The sequence below is a fragment of the Carassius gibelio genome, chromosome B8 (genome assembly GCF_023724105.1).
Source record: "Carassius gibelio isolate Cgi1373 ecotype wild population from Czech Republic chromosome B8, carGib1.2-hapl.c, whole genome shotgun sequence".
NCBI lineage: Eukaryota > Metazoa > Chordata > Actinopteri > Cypriniformes > Cyprinidae > Carassius > Carassius gibelio.
In genome coordinates this window covers 6,046,670-6,058,721 of record NC_068403.1, presented here as the reverse complement: position 1 = coordinate 6,058,721, position 12,052 = coordinate 6,046,670, and the positions used below count along the sequence as shown (strand labels likewise).

General features: G+C 35.0%; 1 protein-coding gene across 1 annotated transcript in view; it reads left to right on the top strand.

Annotated features, from left to right (window-relative positions):
• The window catches only part of plxna3 (plexin A3), a 157,109-nt gene that overhangs the window by 40,070 nt on the left and 104,987 nt on the right, over nucleotides 1–12,052 (top strand). The gene's annotated exons all lie outside the window — the stretch shown is intronic.

The window sequence follows — 12,052 nt, the reverse complement described above, 5'->3', positions numbered from 1 at the left end:
ACTACACTCTAGTAAGCATTTTGTTTAATTACAGTCTTTAAATATGATAGTAAGTAGCCTCCTTATCATATCACATTCAGTTATTGCTATGACAGTTCACAAAGCAGCACAAATGAAACATATCTGTGTGAAATATTCAGCATGCAGCGTATTAAAGGCAAGATGAACTATCTTCACATCAAACCTGTTCTTCATGCAGCCGTTGTCTCATGCTGGTCACATGACTGATAGGATCAGAGCATTTGCAGTCAGGTCACTGCATGTGTTTAACACATTGATAGCCCCGCGCTGAATGATAGATAAGACACCGGGAGCGTGTGGGGGGCTGGGTGCGTCAGGGTACTTGGGTTGAATTCAAGGAAATTCACAAGCCCCCCTGCGGCTCCCATTTCTTCCTTACCTCTGTCGCTATCAATTTGTCCCAATGCCTAGCCGAGGACGGGCCGCCCAGACGAGATCATCACTCCCTGGGTGGGGAGGTGAAGAAAGATGGATGTCGGGGGAGGGTGGGCTGCAGGCCTGCATGCCTTTGAGGCAACCCGTGGTGGTCCCTCTTCTTATTGTACTTCTGTTTTTGTGGTCGGCTGCATGTGTGTGTGTGTGTTTGTCCATGTGCATCTTGCATCTGTGTGTGACAAGGAGGGGGTCGGATGCAATTAATGAGCTTAAAACCTCCCTGGCCCGTCAGTGTCTGTCCTGAAGGGTTAATGCTCCACTGAGCACTTCCCTCAGGTCGTGCCATGGTACACACGGTGATCTGAGATGAGCAGACAGGATGTCTGGCCGCAGACACTAGAGTCCTGTTGTGGCTCTCCGTCTTGTTCGTCTATTGTAGTGGACAATGGCTTCATTCCTGCCGGCCGTTCTCTGGTGTTGTGGGCTAATTTGTGATACAGAGGTGCATGTGTGTGCCGATCGAGCAGCTAAATATCTACCAGAACATTCTCGAATGACACTCTGAAAGAAGTGGGTCAGATGAGAGGAGGTGAAATCCTCCGCGGTTGATTCGTGTTTTCATTCCCTTTTCCCTCCAGCAGGCCATTTCATCGCAAAAAATGGGGTTTATCCCACGTGTAGCTCGGGGCTTTGATAGATGAACACAAAAGCTTTCACAAAAAGAACAGCGGTGGTGCCAAAGTACAGGAATCAGATTGGAATAACATGTGAATTGGATTTGAACAATGGTAATATTCATATACTACAGTGTGTACATGTTTGCCAAGGTAAAAATCCATGATTAATATCCAAAATGAAATGTGTGTTTTTTGGAGCCTGTCCTCCAACAAAAAAACGATCATATAGGTTTAATTTATTTAATTTCATTTCATTTTAATTTAATGTAATTTTAATTTAAATTTATATAGGTCGTTTGTGCAAGTATTTATTACGACCTATATTTACGTTTTAAAGTTAAGCGCCCTCTAGCAGGCGTAAAAAAAAATTACCGTATTGCGTTGCGTCTGTCGTCATGATTTGACGTATAACTTCATTACCAATCAAAACGCACGTTTATTTAAATGCAATGTGTGGGCGTTTTATCAAATATTAAATCATAAACATATAAAATAAGAAATAATAAAAAAGTAAAAAAAAAAAAAAAAGTAAAACATTAATTAGCATTTATATTAGGATGCTAAAAAGGATGCTTTTTATTTTGTCTTTTATTTGTATTTTGTATTTTTTGCTGTATTTATTTTTTATTGGCAAGTTATAATAATTCATGATTCAATAAATAAAACAGATTTCTATTCAGCAACCACCATGTTTGATTCAATGTGATTAATGATTTAATTGCCTGATTCAAACAAAAGTTTAAGTGCAAAGTAAGTTTAATTCTTTTTGAGATTCAGTAAAACCAATAGCTCTTATCAATTGTATCATAGTATAATGAAATTTTTTTGATGTATTGGCTGGTGATTTGCACTTGTATTAGGAGATACTAAGGTGTATTCAAGTGATTTGTTAGTTTGATTCAGATCAATAGCTTGTAAGCATGCAAGTCTTTTTGAATGATTCATTCATCGCTCTTAAGACCCCTTCATTTGTGAATCGGACTACCCAAGTTGCACTTCTCATTTTTGCCCACAGTTAGTGAAATTATATGATACATGTTTATACGGTTGTTTATGTGTAATATTGTATAATTGTCAAATATGTTTATTGTTAATACTGTGCTGTACTTTTTTGCGAATGAATCTCATAGTGTGGTAACTTCAGACTCTGTGGAAAAGCATGTTTGAACACATCTCAAGCCGTCATGAAAGAACAATCTGAGGTATCTCTTTTTATAATTGGTGCAGACATTCAGGGACTTCGGGAGCATGCGTCTGGGAAGTGCTGAATGAGTTGTGTGTAAGTGAAGCGAAGTGCCACTGGTCAGGCCCCAAAAATAGGCCTCATGTCGAGGGAGCACCTGTTCTGTGGAAATATGAGCTCAGTGAGATCGCCACTCAGAGTGACTCAAGTGTTAATAATCAACAATCACACTTCCGTCGCTATAATAACAGTTATTAACGGGGCCAACGGCCTTTAATGTTTGGATATGAATAAGCAAGTAAAGGTTTGCCCTTGGACCTATGAGAGAGTTGATGAGATTTTTTTTGTATAAATGAATGTTAAGCGTTTTCCACACAGTCGTTTGCTTGAACAGTGAAAGGACTCTCTCTCAGAGATCTGATGTTGTGTGAGTTTTTCTTTGAAAAAGAAGCTCGTCGTTCTCTCTTTCATGTAAAACCTCTCTGGCGGACATTCAGGCTTTTGTGTCAGTATAATGTTGAAGTCAAAGACTCGAAGGAAAAAGCTAAACACATTGACCTTTTAATCTGACAGGAAGAATGGCGCACACACACACACACACACACACTCTTGTTCGCTTTCACATAAGTGCGCCATCTATTTGCATGACATTTTCACAAATTTCTCGAATGCTGCCAGATACATCAAGAACTTTTGCTGAATATTATTGCCTTTCCTAACTAGCCATATCCTGTTTTCAGCATCTTATCTTAAATGCTAATTTTATTATTTTTGTGATCTGATGTTTGTGAAATACTTCCTGCTCGATGCTCTTCATATAATTGTATTTTTATTGCTCTATTTATTTTCACTTTCAGTATTATTTGTATATTGCACTGTTATAATATTAATGTTTTGAATTTTATATTTTCAGCTTTCAGTTAAGTATGTGTAATGATATGCACTTTTGTCAGTTTTGTTTTATTTCTCTGTTGTAATTTATATAGCTTTAGATTAATATTTTAGATTTATATAGCTTTAGATTTCAGTTTTAGAATTTTAGGGAGATTTTGGTTTATATAATTCAATTTCAGTTAAGGACAGTCATTTTTAATAGTTAGTTATATTTTGAGTAAACGGTAACTTTAACAATGGTATGAAGTCAAATAGTAATGATGCAAACTGAATAAACAAGAAATATTAACCAGTAAATTATTTTTAAATGCTACATTATGGAAGTACTGAACAAAAAATAATTGGGCAAAATGAAAAATTCCCTAATAATATTGATATTAAACATAAGTCATAGATCTAACACACTAAAGGCCTGTTCTTTAAAAGTAAACCGAATTGTCGGCAAATGATCTGTTTACACCCAATACAAAGCAGATAGAGTTGTTTTTTTTTGCTGTTTAGTGTTCACTGCAAATATTCAGATTTCTTTTTAGCAAAAAAGCGATGGCCAGTTCTCAGTGTCTCTTTTCTTATCCTTTTCAGCCACATGTGGACTTTAATGGACTTGAGCCTTGAAGTTTGTTGAGTAAACGTGTTTGGGGTCGAAGCGGGCCGCAGTGTGGAGCTCTTTCGGCCGGATGCCATTCAAGAGGGCCTTACGGTGTCTGAACTGTGTAGTGATAAAAAGTCTGTGTCAATATTAAGCTTTGACTAGCTCCCAGATTGACCGAGAGCAAGTGAATTCCCACAGACAAGCCAGCTTGCTTTTTGTTCAAACAAGTGAGTCATCCGCAAACGAGTGTCCGTCTCGCGCATTACTCAGAGTCTTAACACCTCAGTCCACAGCTCCGCCATACTTTAGACTTTTTAAACCATATAACCCGCCGTTTACTCTCTGGCATGACGTTTCTTAATTCTTCCTTTCCATATCTGTCAGTCCTTCAAAGATGTTGCTGAGATCCCGGGCACAGCAGCCTGCCCTGCAGAGAAAGGTCTGAATTAGATCACAAAGCTTCCAGATGGCTCAAATTTAATTATTTAGCACAGAGAAAAAGCAATTCGGGTCAGCCACAAATATATAGGATGCCTTGAAATGGCTTCTATATCGGTGTGTTCTTTTATTAGGGCCGGGAGGTAGTAAAATTGTAAGCGGGCTGTATTGTTAACACTCGCTCTAAGGGGCAAGGTTTTTTTTTTCTTTTTTTTGGACAGGGTTGCAGAGATGGAGACCCTTTACAATGGGGCCAATCATTTTCTTCACCCGCTTCCATGTCTGCTCGGCAAAGCAACATAAACAAAAGCCAACAACACTTAGGTGCCAATATCATTGTGGCAGAAATGAAAAACGGCTGTTGTGTTTTTCCTTATTTTTTCTATTTAAAGGCATAGCGTGTCTTAAAACCCAAGAAAATCTTTAATCTTTAAAAAAGTTTAATTGATGGAGGAATATTTACTGACCCGCTAAGTGCTTTGTTGCCATCGCGTTGAGTTATTCACGGATTGTTTTGAGGGTTTCAGGAAGTCTGGGTTTCTGTAGCTCTATTAGGTGTTGAAAATCTGGATGTTTCTGATAAGGAGGTGCTGCTTAAAGGGACAGTCCACCCAAAAATGTAAATTCTGCCATTTTCTCACTAAGTGGTTCCAAATTTTTATTTATTTCTTCTGCTGATCCCCAAAAAATACTTTAAGAATGTGGTTAACCAAATAGTCTCTGGCACCTACTGACATTAGGGTTGTGCTGATAGATGATGCCATTGTCCATCACTGATGGCTGATAGACATCGCAATGTTGAGCCGGTGGCACCACCCCCACCACCCGATGTCATCGTCCATCACTGCGTTTCACTGTAGACATCGTCTAATGCCAGTTTTGTAGACCGATTTTTTGCAATTTTGAGTTATAAAGTTGTTGTGAGCTGACTTTATAATTCGCGATAGGTATTTTAATCTCACAATTCTGAGATTTGTCAGAATTGCGAGATATAAACTTGTTTTGGTAATAAAAATAGTCCAAATTGCGAGAGATAAACTAGTTATTGTGATTTAAAAAAAAGTCAGAATTGCGAGATGTAAAATTGCAATTGTGAGAAAAATGTAATTGCAAGAGACAAACTCGATATTGCGAAAAAGTATGATTTGTGAGTTTATAACTTGCAATTCTGACTTTATTTCTCGCAATTGCAAACCTTTATAACTTGCTGTTGTGAGTTGTAAACGTTATTTTATGAAAGAAAGAGATTTAGAACAACTTGAAGGTGAGTAAATGCTGTCAGATTTTTCACTTTAGGGGGAACTGTCCCTTTAAGTACCAGGTGGTTTCATAAAGCAGTAACTTTACCACTTTAAGATTCCTTTTAAGATGCACATGATGCTCTTTCTGCTCCGTTAAAAGGGGAAACCACAGTGACTGATTTTCTGTTTAGCTTTAAAGTGTGTGGAATGGCCGTCAAGTAATTTTATATGTCTGTTTTGAGCCTTCAGAGAGAGGAAGACAGCCACCTGGACAGCTTCAGTCTCACACTAATGTTGTCAGCGTTTTGGGTTCTAGGCCAGGCTAAGCACAGTAAACCGAAACAAATCTGTATTTTAGTCAATGCATAATTGTTTTTAGTTTTGAGGCCTAAACGCCGATTTACATGTCTTTTGATTAGCTTATCGTGCCCAGTGATAAATCAAGCCAGGAATCTCCCATTATGTTGATCGATCTGCTGTTTATGACTCGCGCTAAAGGGCTTTTTCGCCAAAGCATGAGGAATAGCAATGAAAAATTCCTAATAGATAAGCTAATGCAGCTGAAATTAATTGTGGCGTCATTATTCAAATCTGTCCGAGCGTAAGAAGCAGCTAGCCAACGCGCTACAGCACTCGTCTGCGTCTTGTTAACCCGAAGGGCACTTCAGCATGACGAGAGAGCCATTAATTGTGTTTGCTCTCAAACATGGCGACATGATTATTGTTTGTCCTTCCTGGTTCCAAACACTGTTTCAACACGTAATGAGTGGGACTGGCTGTTGACTTAATGATGTGTGCAAGACGGCATCTCATCCCTCGGATGAACACAGTCAACAGAAACACGAACCCAAATCTTGAAAACATGTGCTGGTTGTGATAAATTAGGATGGGATCGTTCTGTAATATCGGCATCATGTATTTAACTATTCGCTAAAAATCATACACCTTTCTGAAACAGTCTGCATAATTTGTATTAGCAGTATGAATAATATCCAGCAGACTTATTCAACAATACTAAAATAGAACATATTGTGACTCCGAGTTCATTTTAACATTGGAATTGAAATGAGAAATGTTTGTATGCAAAACCCATTTTTGTAATAATTGTTTTGGACAACAATTACTACATTTAATACATAACCTGCCGGAAATAGTTCAGTCACACTGACACTCACCACTGAACCTGAACGGCTAGCCAGGCAATACCTCTGCTGCACTAAATCACCATTGCGTTAATGTCAATTTCCTTTTTATATTTCCTGTGTTTCAGGCTTCAGTGTAGATTTGCATCGTCATCCATCAACGTTTGATTTTAAAAATTCATAAATTTCTTCTTGCCCTGGTGCATGTTGTTGTTGTTTTTTTGTTTTGTTTTTTTCCCTGACAAAGCAAAGCTGTAATTGACTTGCCTTTGTGAATGAAGTAGCTCTCGGATGAGTCTCGGGCCTGAATAGACATCGCCTTTTAGATTTCAAAGTAGAACGGCAAGTCAAATGGGGTTAACGCCATGGAAACTTGAATTGCGCGGAACTTTTTTTATGCTAACACAAACATAGACCCACAACTCCAGACACATCTCTGACGATATGCCGACGCATACAAAGCACGCACACTCCTGTAACTGTGTGTGTGTTTTGTGCGTTACCGCATGAATGTGCAAAAGCAACACGCAATTTCCTGCGCGATTAATTATTGGATTAAGTGTGGTTTCATGTTGGCTTTGCCTCTGTCTGGATCTGGGCAGGAGAGGTTAATAAGCTTACGTTGGAATTCAAGAAGTCTCCAAGGGGTCAATGGGAAAGTTTGTCTGTTTTTCTTTCCATCTTTTTTTCTTCTTGAATGCCCACAGTAGAGCTCAAGTCTGGGGTATTGGGGGTAACCTGTGCCACTTTTTGGCAAGCTGAAATTAACATCCCTAATTATATTTCAGAACGACTGTTTTCAAAAAAAAATGTTTTAAGATTAACTTAATATAAATATATATATATATATATATATGGACATTAAACATTTTTGGATAATTTTGGAACACTTAAATAATGTACAGCAAAAGTGTAAGTATATTTTTCTAATTTTATATAATATATAGAAAATATAATTATTAAAATATATTAAATATATTATAGAAAATATAAAATTAGAAAAATATACTTACACTTTTGCTGTACATTATTTAAGTGTTCCAAAATTATCCAAAAATGTTTAATGTCCAGAATATTTGTAATTGTAATTAAATGTAATTAAACAGTTTTCAATATAAGCTATATTTAAAAAAAATATATTATTTTTATTATTATTATTATTATTATTTTGGTGTATTTTTCACATGTATATTTATAGTATTAATTTGAAATGTTCATATTTTATATTTTTCCGTCTCAAGGTAATGCGTGGCACGATTTATTCCATTGATATTATTTAATTAATGAAAGTTGTTATTATTACTATTTTTATTATAACAACTACTACGTGGGAGCAGATAACAGTAAACCTTTTTTTGGGGAGGGGGGGCCGGAAAAAAACAAAATTACTATTATTCTGTCACTAGTCAGGGTAATCTTACTCCATTGTTAATATTTTGGGGAAAATAATAATGAATTTAATTTAATGATATTAATCCAAAAGTTTTAGATGGATTTTATGCATGTCATCATGTATAATTGTGTGATATTTAATTAAGGACTTTTTTTCTGCATTTTTATTTGATGTCAGACCTTTTTGAAAGTCAATGATTATGTCAAAAGTTCTTTTGACATAAAAAGTAAGGTTTTTAGCATTAAAAATACTAACTGTTATTTGCATATTAATCACAGGTAGATCTTTGGAATATATGTGACCAAAATGACCTACAGATAATTTCTAGGTTAATGTAGTGCATCTCAGCTCTCTCTCCCTACAGCAAGTCCTAGTCTCTCTCTCTCTCTCCCTCCTGTAGGATGAGGTTAGTTTGCTGACGCTCCCTTGGCTGGGATCCAGCTCCTGAGCAGCAGGTCCGCAGTGATCAGAGAAGCCTGACTGGTCTCTGGCCTGTGACAAGCGTGTGAGAGAAGTAACATTCCTGTCTACACTCGTTCTGCTCAGTGTGACAGCCCATGAGATGCCTGAACCCAAATCCCAAATCCCTGCTTCTGCTGCCAGCACGTCCCACCTGTGCACCTGCAGGGATTTACAAAATCACCACGTTTCAGATGCTGCCTCTGCCTTTTGTTTGTAATTCAGCCATTTGTTTTGGTGACTGTTTTTCGGAGAGATAGGGAGAATAATTAGATAAGAATGAGAAAAACGCCAGGTCCAAAATGAGCTTTCTGCCATGCCATTGAGAGAATTTGTGAGATTTATAAACATTAACAATTTCTTACAGTCTATGAAACTACATTTAGCATTTTATATATATATATATATCTTATCAATGAGCTTTTTTTCATGAAGCATATTTAAATAAGCTTAAGGGATGAATGTTTAAGGACTATATAATGCTTATTCCACAGTAATAATAATAATAATAAAAATAGTAATAATAATTATTATTATCATTATTATTATTATTATTGATCATTTTTATGAACACACGAGTCATGAGTAAACAAGAGTAAACATTTGCTTTGATAAAAAATGCATAATAATAATAATAATAATAATAACTAAAATATTATTAATATCATTAGCAGAATAAGAACAAAAAGAAAACAAAAACAACACTAAGTGGCAAAAAAGTAAATTAAAAAAAAAAGTAGTAAATAAAGTAAAAAATATTCTTGCTATTATTATTACTATTACTAATGTAACTGTTATTGTTATTATTACTATTAATACTTTAAACAGAAGTAAAAAAGAGTAAATAGTTGCTTTTAAAATATAAGGAAATACACAATAGTAATAATAATAATGTTATTATTAGGGATTAATAATAATAATAATAATAATAATTCTGAACACTAAGTGGTAAACAAGAGAAATGTTGAGTGTAATTAATTACTGTAATTTAATTACTTTACCCTTGAAAAAGTAAAGTAAGGGATAACTCTTAGGAGTATATTGAGGCAAAAGTCCTAGTTAATAGTTAGCAAATCGTGAGAATTGGACTCTAAAGAGTGACCAGAATAATTTATGTATCTTTTATTTATTTGAAACAATAAAATAAAAAATCATGTCTGTCCTTGTTTCATTAATTTGGCAAGGTTGATATTGGAGAGTAATTTGTACAGTAATCTAATTACACTGTTGAAGATGTAATTAGTTACTAGTAATTACTTTTTTACAGTAACTTACTCAACACTGAACAAGAGTATTTATACATTTATAAGAGTATTTATAAAAAAAGAGTTATTGTTGTTAATAATATTACTAATAGTACTAATACAATAAAAGTTGTTTACAATAATGATAGTAGTAATAATAATATTATATTTTATAGATTATATGAACTTAAAATATAATTTATTATTATTGTTGTTGTTTATGCAATCATCAAAAGTTTACTTACGTTTTGCTCTGGAGACTTTCAAATTAAGTGCGCTTTTACTTAATTACTGTTCGCAATTTTGTTCTTAAATGAAGATTTAACATTTAATAAAAGTTTCAAATGAATTAAAAACCTAATGCTGCGTCGATCCTATTGCGTTTTCCCCAAAATGTGGGGGGAAGTCATTTTGGGTGAGTGGGCTGTAATTTACTCCGTACGGATATCCGAAACCAACACTAAATGGTAATTGAAAGGTTGTTCCTGATAAAAACATTCCAGCGATGGTGAGCTTGTAATTTGGGCATTATACAGCGGCTGGTATACATGACTGAATCTGAGTAATTGCTGTTTGAGTGAAACTAGGCGCTGGTGGAGGGTGAAGGGCGTCAGAGGACATGTAGTCGCTTCGCACAAGACACCACAGCATTCCTTACCCATAATGCCTTTCTGAAAGCATTAAGTGCTGTGGATCATGTGACCTTTAAAACTAAACCATGCACAGACACTGGAGTTCAGAGGTCAGGACAGGTCAAAGGTCACGGAATGCGGTAGAAAGTGCCCGCAGCTGCAGAAGAAGAGGGTGTTGATGGTTTAGTTGCTCGTATTTGTTAGGATAGCGTGAGACAAAGCAGGTGTTGATGGCGTGAGCGTCAGCGAGACTCGTCTCCCCAAACGGCCAGATCTGAGGAAACTCAAACTGAATTACAGACCCTTTGTTCGGTTTCTGGGGTGCAACGCTTTTGTCTCATTCACTCTCCTAAGAGGATGAATTTGCAGCTTGAGGATTTTGACCTCATTTTCTGAGACAGTGATGGGCTTTTTTTTCATTACTGGGGTGCTCTTATAAAATAGGTCTGGCTCGACGCAGAATCGGAGACCCTTTTTAAAGGCTAGAGTGAACCCGAAGAGGTTGAAGATGGGGCAGATTTAATGTAGAAGCAACAGTGTAATATCCCATCATTCCTCTCTTGACACAGGAGGGCAAAATATATCTAATTTACCTCCATAATCCCCTTTAACTGCAGCGTGTGGAGAGCCGCGACAGCAGTATCCAGTGGAAATGACATTTAGTTGAAGGTGTGGGAGCTTAAAGGTGAGATGCGTTATTTATTTAAAGGAATAATGCATCCAAAATATGGATAGAGACTTTCTTTCTTCCGTTAAACGTAAGAGGAGGCGTTTCTGAATGCCTCAAGGATACAAAAGCAGGATAAAAGTAACTTAGCTATGCTTGATTCATTATTAAATCATCAGTGAATCAGTGAGTCATTCATGCAGCGAACAGATAATTTTTAAAAAAAAAATTTTTTTAGGTTAACTCAGTGACTTAATGATGCAGTTGTCCACGTTTATAAGCAAAATCTATGTTGCTCTGTTCCTTGCTCTTGTAGTGCACGGGTGGGTTGGACTACTTTTATTATCTTTTGCCTTGTTCTGTAAATTAACCTTAAAAGTTTCAATTTCCAGTCATTATTGTTGCAGTTCCATTTTCTGATACTAGGAATTAAGCGTTAAATGTTTTAGATGTTTGTTTGTTTACATGTTTAAAATATTATTTTGTTTTTAATAATAGTTGTTGTTTTGATAAAAAAAAATTATAAAGGCAATATTACATTTCAAATGCATTAATTTTTTTTTATTTTGAATGTATTTGATATAATTTTTTAAAAGTAGTAATAGAAGATGAAATATTATATTTTTTATTGTTTTATAATAAAAAAAATTTTTTTTAGAAAATGATATAAATAGCAAAACAAAAAATAGCTATTTATTATTATTATTATTATTATTATAGTAAAATTCATTGGATTTCAAGAAAGTGGAGTTGCTTTTTTATTGTTTTATAAATGACTTTTGAAATATATTATTTATTAGCAATAAGTATAGAAAGATTGTATTTTTTCTTAGATCTTTTTAACTATGTATTACGAAGGATGAAGATTTAAGATGAAAACAATAGCTGTTATTATTATTATTATTATTATTATTATTATTATAGTTGCTTTTTATTGTTTTATAAATGCATTTTATTGATGTATTATACATTATTTATTACAAATAAGTAAAATAAATATTAATTTTTTTTTGTTTTGTGATTATTTTTTTAACTATATATCAATAGTTTTTTAACTATTTTTAACCTATATCATGGTAATTTATGATGAACTA